Consider the following 18570-nt stretch of genomic DNA (forward strand, 5'->3'; position numbering starts at 1 on the left):
CAAGGGATCTGTGGCTTTGCCTCGAGGCTGTCCCTCGAGGCTTTCCCACGAGGCTTTCCCCCAGGGCTGTGCCACGTGCCACCTTGGTGTGAGTCGATCCTCGGCGTGAAAGACGAGCCGGTGTAGGGAAAAGAGGTTCCTCTGGTATGGACTGACACATCTGGGGGACTCTTGGAATGGTGGCACGACCCTCGAGTTCCTCTCTCCGTTCCTGTAGAGAGGGCCTCCTCTTGAGATGCGACGGGAACGCCGGGAACTCTTTCCCGACGAAGCAGGGAAAGGATCCCTCATCTCGAGCTACGAGGCGGAAATGGGGCTCCTCTGGATGTGGGTGAGACCTTCGTGTTTCCTCTCGAGTGGAGACGGGAAAGTCGGGGAACTTCTTGATTTGCACCAAGGGTGTGAAGGACCCTTTCGAAGTTCCAGAGGTGAGGTTTGATCAGCCTCGAGACCCCTCAGCGGAAATGGGCCTCATCTCGCCTGGAGGGGAGAACCTCCTGGATTTTCTCGAGTTGCGGCAGGTCTTCTCGAGTTACGACGGGGACCTCGGGGACCCGCTCTGGTGGCCTCAGGAAAGGCCCGTCCCCATGCGAGTTGCTAGGGGCCATCTCGGGATTCCTCTCCCGTCCATGCCGGGGCCTAAGACCTTGTGTGGAGTCGGGGCCGGAACCTGAGCGTTCCTCTCCAGTGTTGCCATGGATCTTGGGGTGCTTCTGAGACTCCCCAGGGGAGTCAGGGCTCGTCTCGAGTGGGGGCATGCACGTGCGCTTTTCTCCCGAGCTGCAGCACTAGTGTCACGCTTCCTGTCACGTGGATCAAGGGATCTGTGGCTTTCCCTCGAGGCTGTCCCTCGAGGCTTTCCCACGAGGCTTTCCCACAGGGCTGTGCCACGTGCCACCTTGGTGTGAATCGATCCTCGGCGTGATAGACGATCCGGTGAAGGGAAATGAGGTTCCTCTGGAATGGACTGAGACATCTGGGGGACTCTTGGAATGCTGGCACGACCCTGGAGTTCCTCTTGCCGTTCCTGTTGAGAGGGCCTCCTCTTGAGATGCGACAGGAACGCCGGGAACTCTTTCCCGACGAAGCAGGGAAAGGATCCCTCATCTCGAGCTACGAAGCTTAAACGGGGCTCCTCTGGATGTGGGCGGGACCCACGTGTTTCCTCTAGAGTGGAGACTGGTATGTCTGGGAACTTCTTGATTTGCAGCAAGGGTATGAAGGACCCTTTCGGAGTTTCAGAGGTTAGGTGTGATCAGCTTCAAGATGCCTCCGCGGAAATGGGCCCCATCTCGCCTGGAGGGGAGAACCTCCTGGATTTTCTCGAGTTGCGGCAGGTCTTCTCAAGTTACGACAGGGACCTCAGGGACCCGCTCTGTTGGCCTCAGGAAAGGCCAGTCCCCATGCGAGTTGCTAGGGGACCTCTCGGGATTCCTCTCCCGTCCATGCCGGGGCCTCAGTCCTTGTGTGGAGTCGAGGCCGGAACCTGAGGATTCCTCTCCAGTGCTGCCTTGGATCTTGAGGTGCTTCTGAGTCTCCCCAGGGGAATCAGGCCTCGTCTCGAGTGGGGGCATGCATGTGCGCTTTCCTCCCGAGCTGCAGCAGTAGTGTCACCCTTCCTGTCACGTGGATCAAGGGATCTGTGGCTTTGCCTCGAGGCTGTCCCTCGAGGCTTTCCCACGAGGCTTTCCCCCAGGGCTCTGCCACGTGCCACGTTGGTGTGAGTCGATCCTTGGCGTGAAAGACGAGCCGGTGTAGGGAAAAGAGGTTCCTCTGGTATGGACTGACACATCTGGGGGACTCTTGGAATGGTGGCACGACCCTGGAGTTCCTCTCACCGTTCCTGTTGACAGGGCAGCCTCTTGAGATGCGATGGGAACGCCGGGAACTCTTTCCGGACGAAGCAGGGAAAGGATCCCTCATCTCGAGCTACGAGGCGGAAACGGGGCTCCTCTGGATGTGGGCGGGACCCTCGTGTTTCCTCTCGAGTGGAGACGGGTATGTCGGGGAACTTCTTGATTTACACCAAGGGTGTGAAGGACCCTTTCGAAGTTCCAGAGGTGAGGTGTGATCAGCCTCGAGACACCTCAGCGGAAATGGGCCTCATCTCGCCTGGAGGGGAGAACCTCTTGGATTTTCTCGAGTTGCGACAGGTATTCTCGAGTTACAACGGGGACCTCAGGGACCCGCTCTGGTGGCCTCAGGAAAGGCCAGTCCCCATGCGAGTTGCTAGGCGACCTCTCGGGATTCCTCTCCCATCCATGCCGGGGGCTCAGTCCTTGTGTGGATTCGGGGCCGGAACCTGAGGATTCCTCTCCAGTGTTGCCATGGATCTTGGGGTCCTTCTAAGTCTCCCCAGGGGAGTCAGGCCTCGACTCGAGTGGGGGCATGCACGTGCGGTTTCCTCCCGAGCTTCAGCAGTAGTGTCACGCTTTCTGTCACCTGGATCAAGGAATCTGTGGCTTTCCCTCGAGGCTTTCCCTCGAGGCTTTCCCACGAGGCTTTCCCACAGGGCTGTGCCACGTGCCACCTTGCTGTGAGTCGATCCTCGGCGTGAACCTCGAGCCGGTGTAGGGAAAAGAGATTCCTCTGGTATGGACTGAGACATCTGGGGGACTCTGTGGAATGGTGGCACGACCCTGGAGTTCCTCTCGCCGTTCCTGTTGAGAGGGCCTCCTCTTGAGATGCGACGGGAACGCCGGGAACTCTTTCCCGACGAAGCAGGGTAAGGATCCCTCATCTCTAGCTACGAGGCAGAAACGGAGCTCCTTTGGATGTGGGCGGGACCCTCGTGTTTCCTCTCGAGTGGAGACGGGTATGTCGGGGAACTTCTTGTTTTGCACCAAGGGTGTGAAGGACCCTTTCGAAGTTCGAGAGGTGAGGTGTGATCAGCCTCGAGACGCCTCAGTGGAAATGGGCCTCATCTCGCCTGGAGGGGAGAACCTCCTGGATTTTCTCGAGTTGCGGCAGGTCTTCTCCAGTTACGACGGGGACCTCAGGGACCCGCTCTGGTGGCCTCAGGATAGGCCAGTCCCCATGCGAGTTGCTAGGGGACCTCTCGGGATTCCTCTCCCGTCCATGCCGGGGCCTCAGTCCTTGTGTGGAGTCGGGGCTGGAACCTGAGGATTCCTCTCCAGTGCTGCCTTGGATCTTGAGGTACTTCTGAGTCTCCTCAGCGGAGTCAGGCCTCGTCTCGAGTGGGGGCATGCACGTGCGCTTTCCTCCCGAGCTGCAGCAGTAGTGTCACGCTTCCTGTCACGTGGATCAAGGGATCTGTGGCTTTGCCTCGAGTCTGTCCCTCGAGGCTTTCCCACGAGGCTTTCCCACAGGGCTGTGCCACGTGCCACCTTGGTGTGAGTCGATCCTCGGCGTGAAAGACGAGCCGGTGTAGGGAAAAGAGGTTCCTCTGGTATGGACTGACACATCTGGGGGACTCTTGGAATGGTGGCACGACCCTCGAGTTCCTCTCTCCGTTCCTGTAGAGAGGGCCTCCTCTTGAGATGCGACGGGAACGCCGGGAACTCTTTCCCGACGAAGCAGGGAAAGGATCCCTCATCTCGAGCTACGAGGCGGAAATGGGGCTCCTCTGGATGTGGGTGAGACCTTCGTGTTTCCTCTCGAGTGGAGACGGGAAAGTCGGGGAACTTCTTGATTTGCACCAAGGGTGTGAAGGACCCTTTCGAAGTTCCAGAGGTGAGGTGTGATCAGCCTCGAGACCCCTCAGCGGAAATGGGCCTCATCTCGCCTGGAGGGGAGAACCTCCTGGATTTTCTCGAGTTGCGGCAGGTCTTCTCGAGTTACGACGGGGACCTCGGGGACCCGCTCTGGTGGCCTCAGGAAAGGCCCGTCCCCATGCGAGTTGCTAGGGGCCATCTCGGGATTCCTCTCCCGTCCATGCCGGGGCCTAAGACCTTGTGTGGAGTCGGGGCCGGAACCTGAGGGTTCCTCTCCAGTGTTGCCATGGATCTTGGGGTGCTTCTGAGACTCCCCAGGGGAGTCAGGGCTCGTCTCGAGTGGGGGCATGCACGTGCGCTTTCCTCCCGAGCTGCAGCACTAGTGTCACGCTTCCTGTCACGTGGATCAAGGGATCTGTGGCTTTCCCTCGAGGCTGTCCCTCGAGGCTTTCCCACGAGGCTTTCCCACAGGGCTGTGCCACGTGCCACCTTGGTGTGAATCGATCCTCGGCGTGATAGACGATCCGGTGAAGGGAAATGAGGTTCCTCTGGAATGGACTGAGACATCTGGGGGACTCTTGGAATGCTGGCACGACCCTGGAGTTCCTCTTGCCGTTCCTGTTGAGAGGGCCTCCTCTTGAGATGCGACAGGAACGCCGGGAACTCTTTCCCGACAAAGCAGGGAAAGGATCCCTCATCTCGAGCTACGAGGCTTAAACGGGGCTCCTCTGGATGTGGGCGGGACCCACGTGTTTCCTCTAGAGTGGAGACTGGTATGTCTGGGAACTTCTTGATTTGCAGCAAGGGTATGAAGGACCCTTTCGGAGTTTCAGAGGTTAGGTGTGATCAGCTTCAAGATGCCTCCGCGGAAATGGGCCCCATCTCGCCTGGAGGGGAGAACCTCCTGGATTTTCTCGAGTTGCGGCAGGTCTTCTCAAGTTACGACAGGGACCTAAGGGACCCGCTCTGTTGGCCTCAGGAAAGGCCAGTCCCCATGCGAGTTGCTAGGGGACCTCTCGGCATTCCTCTCCCGTCCATGCCGGGGCCGCAGTCCTTGTGTGGAGTCGAGGCCGGAACCTGAGGATTCCTCTCCAGTGCTGCCTTGGATCTTGAGGTGCTTCTGAGTCTCCCCAGGGGAATCAGGCCTCGTCTCGAGTGGGGGCATGCATGTGCGCTCTCCTCCCGAGCTGCAGCAGTAGTGTCACCCTTCCTGTCACGTGGATCAAGGGATCTGTGGCTTTGCCTCGAGGCTGTCCCTCGAGGCTTTCCCACGAGGCTTTCCCCCAGGGCTCTGCCACGTGCCACGTTGGTGTGAGTCCATCCTTGGCGTGAAAGACGAGCCGTTGTAGGGAAAAGAGGTTCCTCTGGTATGGACTGACACATCTGGGGGACTCTTGGAATGGTGGCATGACCCTGGAGTTCCTCTCACCGTTCCTGTTGACAGGGCATCCTCTTGAGATGCGACGGGAACGCCGAGAACTCTTTCCGGACGAAGCAGGGAAAGGATCCCTCATCTCGAGCTACGAGGCGGAAACGGGGCTCCTCTGGATGTGGGCGGGACCCTCGTGTTTCCTCTCGAGTGGAGACGGGTATGTCGGGGAACTTCTTGATTTGCACCAAGGGTGTGAAGGACCCTTTCGAAGTTCCAGAGGTGAGGTGTGATCAGCCTCGAGACACCTCAGCGGAAATGGGCCTCATCTCGCCTGGAGGGGAGAACCTCTTGGATTTTCTCGAGTTGCGACAGGTATTCTCGAGTTACAACGGGGACCTCAGGGACCCGCTCTGGTGGCCTCAGGAAAGGCCAGTCCCCATGCGAGTTGCTAGGCGACCTCTCGGGATTCCTCTCCCATCCATGCCGGGGCCTCAGTCCTTGTGTGGATTCGGGGCCGGAACCTGAGGATTCCTCTCCAGTGTTGCCATGGATCTTGGGGTCCTTCTAAGTCTCCCCAGGGGAGTCAGGCCTCGACTCGAGTGGGGGCATGCACGTGCGGTTTCCTCCCGAGCTTCAGCAGTAGTGTCACGCTTTCTGTCACCTGGATCAAGGAATCTGTGGCTTTCCCTCTAGGCTTTCCCTCGAGGCTTTCCCACGAGGCTTTCCCACAGGGCTGTGCCACGTGCCACCTTGCTGTGAGTCGATCCTCGGCATGAAAGTCGAGCCGGTGTAGTGAAAAGAGATTCCTCTGGTATGGAATGAGACATCTGGGGGACTCTGTGGAATGGTGGCACGACCCTGGAGTTCCTCTCGCCGTTCCTGTTGAGAGGGCCTCCTCTTGAGATGCGACGGGAACGCCGGGAACTCTTTCCCGAAGAAGGAGGGTAAGGATCCCTCATCTCTAGCTACGAGGCAGAAACGGAGCTCCTTTGGATGTGGGCGGGACCCTCGTGTTTCCTCTCGAGTGGAGACGGGTATGTCGGGGAACTTCTTGTTTTGCACCAAGGGTGTGAAGGACCCTTTCGAAGTTCCAGAGGTGAGGTGTGATCAGCCTCGAGACGCCTCAGTGGAAATGGGCCTCATCTCGCCTGGAGGGGAGAACCTCCTGGATTTTCTCGAGTTGCGGCAGGTCTTCTCGAGTTACGACGGGGACCTCAGGGACCCGCTCTGGTGGCCTCAGGATAGGCCAGTCCCCATGCGAGTTGCTAGGGGACCTCTCGGGATTCCTCTCCCGTCCATGCCGGGGCCTCAGTCCTTGTGTGGAGTCGGGGCCGGAACCTGAGGATTCCTCTCCAGTGCTGCCTTGGATCTTGAGGTACTTCTGAGTCTCCTCAGCGGAGTCAGGCCTCGTCTCGAGTGGGGGCATGCACGTGCGCTTTCCTCCCGAGCTGCAGCAGTAGTGTCACGCTTCCGGTCACGTGGATCAAGGGATCTGTGGCTTTGCCTCGAGGCTGTCCCTCGAGGCTTTCCCACGAGGCTTTCCCCCAGGGCTGTGCCACGTGCCACCTTGGTGTGAGTCGATCCTCGGCGTGAAAGACGAGCCGGTGAAGGGAAAAGAGGTTCCTCTGGTATGGACTGACACATCTGGGGGACTCTTGGAATGGTGGCACGACCCTCGAGTTCCTCTCTCCGTTCCTGTAGAGAGGGCCTCCTCTTGAGATGCGACGGGAACGCCGGGAACTCTTTCCCGACGAAGCAGGGAAAGGATCCCTCATCTCGAGCTACGAGGCGGAAATGGGGCTCCTCTGGATGTGGGTGAGACCTTCGTGTTTCCTCTCGAGTGGAGACGGGAAAGTCGGGGAACTTCTTGATTTGCACCAAGGGTGTGAAGGACCCTTTCGAAGTTCCAGAGGTGAGGTGTGATCAGCCTCGAGACCCCTCAGCGGAAATGGGCCTCATCTCGCCTGGAGGGGAGAACCTCCTGGATTTTCTCGAGTTGCGGCAGGTCTTCTCGAGTTACGACGGGGACCTCGGGGACCCGCTCTGGTGGCCTCAGGAAAGGCCCGTCCCCATGCGAGTTGCTAGGGGCCATCTCGGGATTCCTCTCCCGTCCATGCCGGGGCCTAAGACCTTGTGTGGAGTCGGGGCCGGAACCTGAGGGTTCCTCTCCAGTGTTGCCATGGATCTTGGGGTGCTTCTGAGACTCCCCAGGGGAGTCAGGGCTCGTCTCGAGTGGGGGCATGCACGTGCGCTTTTCTCCCGAGCTGCAGCACTAGTGTCACGCTTCCTGTCACGTGGATCAAGGGATCTGTGGCTTTCCCTCGAGGCTGTCCCTCGAGGCTTTCCCACGAGGCTTTCCCACAGGGCTGTGCCACGTGCCACCTTGGTGTGAATCGATCCTCGGCGTGATAGACGATCCGGTGAAGGGAAATGAGGTTCCTCTGGAATGGACTGAGACATCTGGGGGACTCTTGGAATGCTGGCACGACCCTGGAGTTCCTCTTGCCGTTCCTGTTGAGAGGGCCTCCTCTTGAGATGCGACAGGAACGCCGGGAACTCTTTCCCGACGAAGCAGGGAAAGGATCCCTCATCTCGAGCTACGAAGCTTAAACGGGGCTCCTCTGGATGTGGGCGGGACCCACGTGTTTCCTCTAGAGTGGAGACTGGTATGTCTGGGAACTTCTTGATTTGCAGCAAGGGTATGAAGGACCCTTTCGGAGTTTCAGAGGTTAGGTGTGATCAGCTTCAAGATGCCTCCGCGGAAATGGGCCCCATCTCGCCTGGAGGGGAGAACCTCCTGGATTTTCTCGAGTTGCGGCAGGTCTTCTCAAGTTACGACAGGGACCTCAGGGACCCGCTCTGTTGGCCTCAGGAAAGGCCAGTCCCCATGCGAGTTGCTAGGGGACCTCTCGGGATTCCTCTCCCGTCCATGCCGGGGCCTCAGTCCTTGTGTGGAGTCGAGGCCGGAACCTGAGGATTCCTCTCCAGTGCTGCCTTGGATCTTGAGGTGCTTCTGAGTCTCCCCAGGGGAATCAGGCCTCGTCTCGAGTGGGGGCATGCATGTGCGCTTTCCTCCCGAGCTGCAGCAGTAGTGTCACCCTTCCTGTCACGTGGATCAAGGGATCTGTGGCTTTGCCTCGAGGCTGTCCCTCGAGGCTTTCCCACGAGGCTTTCCCCCAGGGCTCTGCCACGTGCCACGTTGGTGTGAGTCGATCCTTGGCGTGAAAGACGAGCCGGTGTAGGGAAAAGAGGTTCCTCTGGTATGGACTGACACATCTGGGGGACTCTTGGAATGGTGGCACGACCCTGGAGTTCCTCTCACCGTTCCTGTTGACAGGGCAGCCTCTTGAGATGCGATGGGAACGCCGGGAACTCTTTCCGGACGAAGCAGGGAAAGGATCCCTCATCTCGAGCTACGAGGCGGAAACGGGGCTCCTCTGGATGTGGGCGGGACCCTCGTGTTTCCTCTCGAGTGGAGACGGGTAGGTCGGGGAACTTCTTGATTTACACCAAGGGTGTGAAGGACCCTTTCGAAGTTCCAGAGGTGAGGTGTGATCAGCCTCGAGACACCTCAGCGGAAATGGGCCTCATCTCGCCTGGAGGGGAGAACCTCTTGGATTTTCTCGAGTTGCGACAGGTATTCTCGAGTTACAACGGGGACCTCAGGGACCCGCTCTGGTGGCCTCAGGAAAGGCCAATCCCCATGCGAGTTGCTAGGCGACCTCTCGGGATTCCTCTCCCATCCATGCCGGGGGCTGAGTCCTTGTGTGGATTCGGGGCCGGAACCTGAGGATTCCTCTCCAGTGTTGCCATGGATCTTGGGGTCCTTCTAAGTCTCCCCAGGGGAGTCAGGCCTCGACTCGAGTGGGGGCATGCACGTGCGGTTTCCTCCCGAGCTTCAGCAGTAGTGTCACGCTTTCTGTCACCTGGATCAAGGAATCTGTGGCTTTCCCTCGAGGCTTTCCCTCGAGGCTTTCCCACGTGGCTTTCCCACAGGGCTGTGCCACGTGCCACCTTGCTGTGAGTCGATCCTCGGCGTGAAACTGGAGCCGGTGTAGGGAAAAGAGATTCCTCTGTTATGGACTGAGACATCTGGGGGACTCTGTGGAATGGTGGCACGACCCTGGAGTTCCTCTCGCCGTTCCTGTTGAGAGGGCCTCCTCTAGAGATGCGACGGGAACGCCGGGAACTCTTTCCCGACGAAGCAGGGAAAGGATCCCTCATCTCTAGCTACGAGGCGGAAACGGGGCTCCTCTGGATGTGGGCGGGACCCTAGAGTTTCCTCTCGAGTGGAGACGGCTAGGTCGGGGAACTTCTTGATTTGCACCAAGGGTGTGAAGGACTCTTTCGAAGTTCCAGAGTTGAGGTGTGATCAGCCTCGAAACGCCTCAGCGGAAATGGGCCTCATCTCGCCTGGAGGGGAGAACCTCCTGGATTTTCTCGAGTTCCGGCAGGTCTTCTCGAGTTACGACGGGGACCTCAGGGACCCGCTCTGGTGGCCTCAGGAAGAGCCAGTCCCCATGCGAGTTGCTAGGGGACCTCTCGGGATTCCTCTCCCGTCCATGCCGGGGCCTCAGTCCTTGTGTGGAGTCGGGGCCGGAACCTGAGGATTCCTCTCCAGTGTTGCCATGGATCTTGAGGTGCTTCTGAGTCTCCCCAGGGGAGTCAGGCCTCGTCTCGAGTGGGGGCATGCACGTGCGCTTTCCTCCCGAGCTGCAGCAGTAGTGTCACGCTTCCTGTCACGTGGATCAAGGAGTCTGTGGCTTTCCCTCGAGGCTGTCCCACGAGGCTTTCCCACGAGTCTTTCCCACAGGGCTGTGCCACGTGCCACCTTGGTGTGAGTCGATCCTCGGCATGAAAGACGAGGCGGTGAAGGGAAAAGAGGTTCCTCTGGAATGGACAGAGACATCTGGGGGACTCTTGGAATGGTGGCACCACCCTGGAGTTCCTCTCGCTGTTCCTGTTGAGAGGGCCTCCTCCTGAGATGCGACGGGAACGCCGGGAACTCTTTCCCGACGAAGCAGGGAAAGGATCCCTCATCTCCAGCTACGAGGCGGAAACGGGGCTCCTCTGGATGTGGGCGGGACCCTCGTGATTCCTCTCGAGTGGAGACAGGTATTTCGGGGAACTTCTTGAGTTGCACCAAGGGTGTGAAGGACCCTTTCGACCTTCCAGAGTTGAGGTGTGATTAGCCCGAGAAGCCTCTGCGGGAATGGGCCTTCTCTCGCCTGCAGGGGAGAACCTCCTGGATATTCTCCAGTTGCGGCAGGTCTTCTCGAGTTACGACGGGGACCTCAGGGACCCGCCCTGGTGGCCTCAGGAAGGGCCAGTCCACATGGAAGTTGCTAGTGGCCATCTCGGGATTCCTCACCCGTCCATGCCGGGGCTTAAGACCTTGTGTGGAGTCGGGGCCGGAACCTGAGGATTCCTCTCCAGTGTTGCCATGCATCTTGGGGCGCTTCTCAGTCTCCCCAGGGGAGTCAGGCCTCGTCTCGAGTGCGGACATGCACGTGCGGTTTCCTCCCGAGCTGCAGCAGTAGTGTCAAGCTTCCTGTCACGTGGATCAAGGGATCTGTGTTTTCCCTCGAGGCTGTCCCTCGAGGCTTTCCCACGAGGCTTTCCCACAGGGCTGTGCCACGTGCCACCTTGGTGTGATTAGATCCTCGGCATGAAAGACGAGCCGGTGAAGGGAAAAGAGGTTCCTCTGGAATGGACTGAGACATGTGGGGGACTCTTGGAATGGTGGCACGACCCTGGAGTTCCTCTCGCCGTTCCTGTTGAGAGGGCCTCCTCTTGAGATGCGACGGGAACGCCGGGAACTCTTTCCCGACGAAGCAGGGAAAGGATCCCTCATCTCGAGCTAAGAGGCGAAAACGGGGCTCCTCTGGATGTGGGCGGGACCCTCGTGTTTCCTCTCGAGTGGAGTCGGGTATGTCGGGGAACTTCTTGATTTGCACCAAGGGTGTGAAGGACCCTTTCGAAGTTTCAGAGGTGAGGTGTGATCAGCCTCGAGACGCCTCAGCGGAAATGGGCCTCATCTCTCCTGGAGGGGAGAACCTCCTGGATTTTCTCGAGTTGCGGCAAGTATTCTCGAGTTACGACGGGAACTTCAGGGACCCGCTCTGGTGGCCTCAGGAAAGGCCTGTCCCCATGCGAGTTGCTAGGGGCCATCTCGGGATGCCTCTCCCGTCCATGCCGGGGCCTCAGTCCTTGTGTGCATTCGGGGCCGGAACCTGAGGTTTCCTCTCCAGTGTTGCCATGGATCTTGGGGTGCTTCTGAGTCTCCCCAGGGGAGTCAGGCCTCGTCTCGAGTGGGGGCATGCACGTGCGCTCTCCTCCCGAGCTGCAGCAGTAGTGTCACGCTTCCTGTCACGTGGATCAAGGGATCTGCGGCTTTCCCTCGAGGCTTTCCCACGAGGCTTTCCCACAGGGCTGTGCCACATGCCACCTTGGTGTGAGTCGATCCTCGGCGTGAAAGACGAGCCGGTGAAGGGAAAAGAGGTTCCTCTGGAATGGACTGAGTCATCTGGGGGACTCTTGGAATGGTGGCAAGACCCTGGAGTTCCTCTCGCCGTTCCTGTTGAGAGGGCCTCCTCTTGAGATGCGACGGGAACGCCGGGAACTCTTTCCCGCCGAAGCAGGGAAAGGATCCCTCATCTCGAGCTACGAGGCGGAAACGGGGCTCCTCTGGATGTGGGCGGGACCCTCGTGTTTCCTCTCGAGTGGAGACGGGTATGTCGGGGAACTTCTTGGTTTGCACCAAGGGTGTGAAGGACCCTTTCGAAGTTCCAGAGGTGAGGTGTGATCAGCCTCGAGACGCCTCAGCGGAAATGGGCCTCATCTCGCCTGGAGGCGAGAACCTCCTGGATTTTCTCGAGTTGCGGCAGGTCTTCTCGAGTTACGACGGGGACCTCAGGGACACGCTCTGGTGGCCTCAGGAAAGGCCTGTCCACATGCGAGTTGCTAGGGGCCATCTCGGGATGCCTCTCTCGTCCATGCCGGGGCCTCAGTCCTTGTGTGCATTCGGGACCGGAACCTGAGGTTTCCTCTCCAGTGTTTCCATGGATCTTGGGGTGCTTCTGAGTCTCCCCAGGGGAGTCAGGCCTCGACTCGAGTGGGGGCATGCACGTGCGCTTTCCTCCCGAGCTGCAGCAGTAGTGTCACGCTTCCTGTCACCTGGATCAAGGAATCTGTGGCTTTCCCTCGAGGCTGTCTCTCGAGGCTTTCCCACGAGGCTTTCCCACAGGGCTGTGCCATGTGCCACCTTGGTGTGAGTCGATCCTCGGCGTGACAGACGAGCCGGTGAAGGGAAAAGAGGTTCCTCTGGAATGGATTGAGACATCTGGGGGACTCTTGGAATGGAGGCACGACCCTGGAGTTCCTCTCGCCGTTCCTGTTGAGAGGGCCTCCTCTTGAGATGCGACGGGAACGCGGGGAACTCTTTCCCGACGAAGCAGGGAAAGGATCCCTCATCTCGACCAATGAGGTGGAAACGGGGCTCCTCTGAATGTGGGCGGGACCCTCGTGTTTCCTCTCGAGTGGAGACGGGTATGTCAGGCAACTTCTTGATTTGCACCAAGGGTGTGAAGGACCCTTTCGAAGTTCCAGAGGTGAGGTGTGATCAGCCTCGAGACGCCTCAGCGGAAATGGGCCTCATCTCGCCTGGAGGGGAGAACCTCCTGGACTTTCTCGAGTTGCGGCAGGTCTTCTCGAATTACGACCGGTACCTCAGGGACCAGCTCTGGTGGCCTCAGGAAGGGACAGTCCCCATGCGAGTTGCTAGGGGCCATCTCGGGATTCCTCTCCAGTCGTTGCCGGGGCCTAAGACCTTGTGTGGAGTCGGCGCCGGAAACTGAGCATTCCTCTCCAGTGTTGACATGGATCTTTGGGTGCCTCTGAGTCTCCCCAGGGGAGTCAGGCCTCGTCTCGAGTGGGGGCATGCACGTGCGCTTTCCTCCCGAGCTGCAGCAGTAGGGTCACGCTTCCTGTCACGTGGATCAAGGGATCTGTGGCTTTCCCTCGAGGCTTTCCCTCGAGGCTTTCCCACGAGGCTTTCCCACAGGGCTGTGCCAAGTGCCACCTTGGTGTGAGTCGATCCTCGGCGTGAAAGACGAGCCGGTGAAGGGAAAGAGGTTCCTCTGGAATGGACTGAGACATATGGGGGACTCTTGGAATGGTGGCACGACCCTGGAGTTCCTCTCGCCGTTCCTGTTGAGAGGGCCTCCTCTTGAGATGCGACGGGAACGCCGGGAATTCTTTCCCGACGAAGCAGGGAAAGGATCCCTCACCTCGAGCTACGAGGCGGAAACGGGGCTCCTCTGGATGTGGGCGTGACCCTCGTGTTTCTTCTCGAGTGGAGACGGGTATGTCGGGGAACTTCTTGAGTTGCAGCCAGGGTGGGAAGGACCCTTTCGACTTTCCAGAGGTGAGGTGTGATTAGCCCCGAGAAGCCTCTGCGGAAATGGGCCTCATCTCGCCTGCAGGGGAGAACCTCCTGGATTTTCTCGAGTTGCGGCAGGTCTTCTTGAGTTATGACGGGGACCTCAGGGACCCGCTCTGGTGGCCTCAGGAAGGGCCAGTCCCCATGCGAGTTGCTAGGGGCCATCTCGGGATTCCTCTCCGATCGATGCCTGGGCCTAAGACCTTGTGTGGAGTCGGGGCGGAACCTGAGGATTCCTCTCCAGTGTTGACATGGATCTTGGGGTGCCTCTGAGTCTCCCCAGGGGAGTCAAGCCTCGTCTCGAGTGGGGGCATGCACGTGCACTTCCCTCCCGAGCTGCAGCAGTAGGATCACGCTTCCTGTCACGTTCATCAAGGGATCTGTGGCTTTCCCTCGAGGCTTTCCCTCGAGGCTTTCGACGAGGCTTTCCCACAGGGCTGTGCCAAGTGACACCTTGTTGTGAGTCGATCCTCGGCGTGAAAGACGAGCCGGTGAAGGGAAAAGAGGTTCCTCTGGAATGGACTGAGATATCTGGGGGACTCTTGGAACGGTGGCAGTACCTTGGAGTTCCTCTTGCTGTTCCTGTTGAGAGGGCCTCATCTTGACATGCGTCGGGAACGCCGGGAATTCTTTCCCGACGAATCAGGGAAAGGATCTGTCACCTCGAGTACGAGGCGGAAACGGGTCTCCTCTAGATGTGGGCGGGACCCTCGTGTTTCCTCTCGAGTGGAGACGGGTATGTCGGGGAACTTCTTGAGTTGCACCAAGGGTGTGAAGGACCCTTTCGACGTTCCAGAGGTGAGGTGTGATTAGCCCCGAGAAGCCTCTGCGGAAATGGGCCTCCTCTCGCCTGCAGGGGAGAACCTCCTGGATATACTCTAGTTGTCGCAGGTCTTCTCGAGTTACGACGGGGACCTCAGGGACCCGCTCTGGTGGCTCAGGAAGGGCCAGTCCCCATGCGAGTTGCTAGGGGCCATCTCGGGATTCCTCTCCCCTCGATGCCGGGGCCTAAGACCTTGTGTGGAGTCGGGGCCGGAACCTGAGGATTCCTCTCCAGTGTTGACATGGATCTTGGGGTGCCTCTGAGTCTCCCCAGGGGAGTCAGGCGTCGTCTCGAGTGGGGGCATGCACGTGCGCTTCTCTCCCGAGCTGCAGCAGATGGGTCACGCTTCCTGTCACGTGGATCAAGGGATCTGTGGCTTTCCCTCGAGGCTTTCCCTCGAGGCTTTCCCGCGAGGCTTTCCCACAGGGCTGTGCCAAGTCCACCTTGCTGTGAGTCGATCCTCGGCGTGAAAGACGAGCCGGTGAAGGGAAAAGGGGTTCCTCTGGAATGGGCTGAGTCATCTGGGGGACTCTTGGAATGGTGGCACGACCCTGGAGTTCCTCTCGCCGTTCCTGTTGAGAGCGCCTCCTCTTGAGATGCGACGGGAACGCCGGGGATTCTTTCCCGACGAAGCAGCGAAAGGATCCCTCACCTCGAGCTACGAGGCGGAAGCGGGGCTCATTTGGATGTGGGCGGGACCCTCGTGTTTCCTCTCGAGTGGAGACGGGTATGTCGGGGAACTTCTTGAGTTGCACCAAGGGTGTGAAGGACCCTTTCGACGTTCCAGAGGTGAGGTGTGACTAGCCACGAGATGCCTCTGCGGAAATGGGCCTCATCTCGCCTGCAGGGAAGAACCTCCTGGATGTTCTCGAGTTGCGGCAGGTCTTCTCGAGTTACGACGGGGACCTCAGGGACCAGCTCTGGTGGCCTCAGGAAGGGCCAGTCCCCGTGCGAGTTGCTAAGGGCCATCTCGGGATTCGTCTCCCGTCGATGCCGGGGCCTAAGACTTTGTGTGGCGTCGGGGCCGGAACCAGAGCATTCCTTTCCAATGTTGACATGGATTTTGGGGTGCCTCTGAGTCTCCCCAGGGGAATCAGGCCTCGTCTCGAGTGGGGGCATTCACGTGCGCGTCCCTCCCGAGCTGCAGCAGTAGGGTCAGGCTTCCTGTCACATGAATCAAGGGATCGGTGGCTTTCCCTCGAGGCTTTCCCTCGAGGCTTTCCCACGAGGCTTTCCCACAGGGCTGTGCCAAGTGCAACATTGGTGTGAGTCGATCCTCGGCGTGAAAGACGAGCCGGTGAAGGGAAAAGGGGTTACTCTGGAATGGACTGAGACATCTGGGGGACTCTTGGATTGGTGGCACGACCCTGGAGTTCCTCTCGCCGTTCCTGTTGAGAGGGCCTCCTCTTGAGATTCGACGGGAACGCCGGGAATTCTTTCCCGACGAAGCAGCGAAAGGATCCCTCACCTCGAGCTACGAGGCGGAAACGGTTCTCCTCTGGATGTGGGCGGGACCCTCGTGTTTCCTTTCGAGTGGAGACGGGTATGTCGGGGAACTTCTTGATTTGCACCCAGGGTGTGAAGGACCCTTTCGAAGTTCCAGAGGTGAGGTGTGATTAGCCCCGAGAAGCCTCTGTGGAAATGGGCCTCATCTCGCCTGCAGGGGAGAACTTCCTGGATTTTCTCGAGTTGCGGCAGGTCTTCTCCAGTTACGACAGGGACCTCAGGGACCCGCTCTGGTGGCCTCAAGGAAAGGCCTGTCCCCCTGCGAGTTGCTAAGGGCCATCTCGGGATTCGTCTCCCGTCGATGCCGGGGCCTAAGACTTTGTGTGGAGTCGGGGCCGGAACCAGAGCTTTCCTTTCCAAAGTGACATAGATTTTGGGGTGCCTCTGAGTCTCCCCAGGGGAATCAGGCCTCGTCTCGAGTGGGGGCATTCACGTGCCCTTCCCTCCCGAGCTGCAGCAGTAGGGTCAGGCTTCCTGTCACGTGAATCAAGGGATCGGTGGCTTTCCCTCGAGGCTTTCCCTCGAGGCTTTCCCACGAGGCTTTCCCACAGGGCTGTGCCAAGTGCAACCTTGGTGTGAGTCGATCCTCGGCGTGAAAGACGAGCCGGTGAAGGGAAAAGGGGTTCCTCTGGAATGGACTGAGTCATCTGGGGGACTCTTGGAATGGTGGCACGACCCTGGAGTTCCTCTCGCCGTTCCTGTTGAGCGGGCCTCCTCTTGAGATGCGACGGGAACGCCGGGAATTCTTTCCAGACGAAGCAGCGAAAGGATCCCTCACCTCGAGCTACGAGGCAGAAACGGGGCTCCTCTGGATGTGGGCGGGACCCTCGTGTTTCCTCTCGAGTGGAGACGGGTATGTCGGGGAACTTCTTGAGTTGCACCCAGAGTGGGAAGGACCCTTTCGACTTTCCAGAGGTGAGGTGTGATTAGCTCTGAGAAGACTCTGCGGAAATGGGCGTCATCTCGCTTGCAGGGGAGAACCTCCTGGATATTCTCGAGTTGCGGCAGGTCTTCTCGAGTTACGACAGGGACCTCAGGGACCAGCTCTGGTGGCCTCAGGAAGGGCCAGTCCCCATGCGAGTTGCTAGGGGCCATCTCGGGATGCCTCTCCCGTCCATGCCGGGGCCTCAGTCCTTGTGTGCATTCGGGGCCGGAACCTGAGGTTTCCTCTCCAGTGTTGCCATGGATCTTGGGGTGCTTCTGAGTCTCCCCAGGGGAGTCAGGCCTCGTCTCGAGTGGGGGCATGCACGTGCGCTCTCCTCCCGAGCTGCAGCAGTAGTGTCATGCTTCCTGTCACGTGGATCAAGGGATCTGCGGCTTTCCCTCGAGGCTTTCCCACGAGGCTTTCCCACAGGGCTGTGCCACATGCCACCTTGGTGTGAGTCGATCCTCGGCGTGAAAGACGAGCCGGTGAAGGGAAAAGAGGTTCCTCTGGAATGGACTGAGTCATCTGGGGGACTCTTGGAATGGTGGCAAGACCCTGGAGTTCCTCTCGCCGTTCCTGTTGAGAGGGCCTCCTCTTGAGATGCGACGGGAACGCCGGGAACTCTTTCCCGCCGAAGCAGGGAAAGGATCCCTCATCTCGAGCTACGAGGCGGAAACGGGGCTCCTCTGGATGTGGGCGGGACCCTCGTGTTTCCTCTCGAGTGGAGACGGGTATGTCGGGGAACTTCTTGGTTTGCACCAAGGGTGTGAAGGACCCTTTCGAAGTTCCAGAGGTGAGGTGTGATCAGCCTCGAGACGCCTCAGCGGAAATGGGCCTCATCTCGCCTGGAGGCGAGAACCTCCTGGATTTTCTCGAGTTGCGGCAGGTCTTCTCGAGTTACGACGGGGACCTCAGGGACACGCTCTGGTGGCCTCAGGAAAGGCCTGTCCACATGCGAGTTGCTAGGGGCCATCTCGGGATGCCTCTCTCGTCCATGCCGGGGCCTCAGTCCTTGTGTGCATTCGGGACCGGAACCTGAGGTTTCCTCTCCAGTGTTTCCATGGATCTTGGGGTGCTTCTGAGTCTCCCCAGGGGAGTCAGGCCTCGACTCGAGTGGGGGCATGCACGTGCGCTTTCCTCCCGAGCTGCAGCAGTAGTGTCACGCTTCCTGTCACCTGGATCAAGGAATCTGTGGCTTTCCCTCGAGGCTGTCCCACAGGGCTGTGCCACGTGCCACCTTGCTGTGAGTCGATCCTCGGCGTGAAAGTCGAGCAGGTGTAGGGAAAAGAGATTCCTCTGGTATGGACTGAGACATCTGGGGGACTCTGTGGAATGGTGGCACGACCATGGAGTTCCTCTCGCGGTTCCTGTTGAGAGGGCCTCCTCTTGAGATGCGACGGGAACGTCGGGAACTCTTTCCCGACGAAGCAGGGAAAGAATCCCTCATCTCTAGCTACGAGGTGGAAACGGGGCTCCTCTGGATGTGGGCGGGACCCTAGTGTTTCCTCTCGAGTGGAGACAGGTATGTCGGGGAACTTCTTGATTTGCACCAAGGGTGTGAAGGACTCTTTCGAAGTTCCAGAGTTGAGGTGTGATCAGCCACGAAACGCCTCAGTTGAAATGGGCCTCATCTCGCCTGGAGGGGAGAACCTCCTGGATTTTCTCGAGTTGCGGCAGGTCTTCTCGAGTTACGACGGGAACCTCAGGGACCCGCTCTGGTGGCCTCAGGAAGGGCCAGTCCCCATGCGAGTTGCTAGTGGACCTCTCGGGATTCCTCTCCCGTCCATGCCGGGGCCTCAGTCCTTGTGTGGAGTCGGGGCCGGAACCTGA

The sequence above is a fragment of the Budorcas taxicolor genome, chromosome 25 (genome assembly GCF_023091745.1).
Source record: "Budorcas taxicolor isolate Tak-1 chromosome 25, Takin1.1, whole genome shotgun sequence".
NCBI lineage: Eukaryota > Metazoa > Chordata > Mammalia > Artiodactyla > Bovidae > Budorcas > Budorcas taxicolor.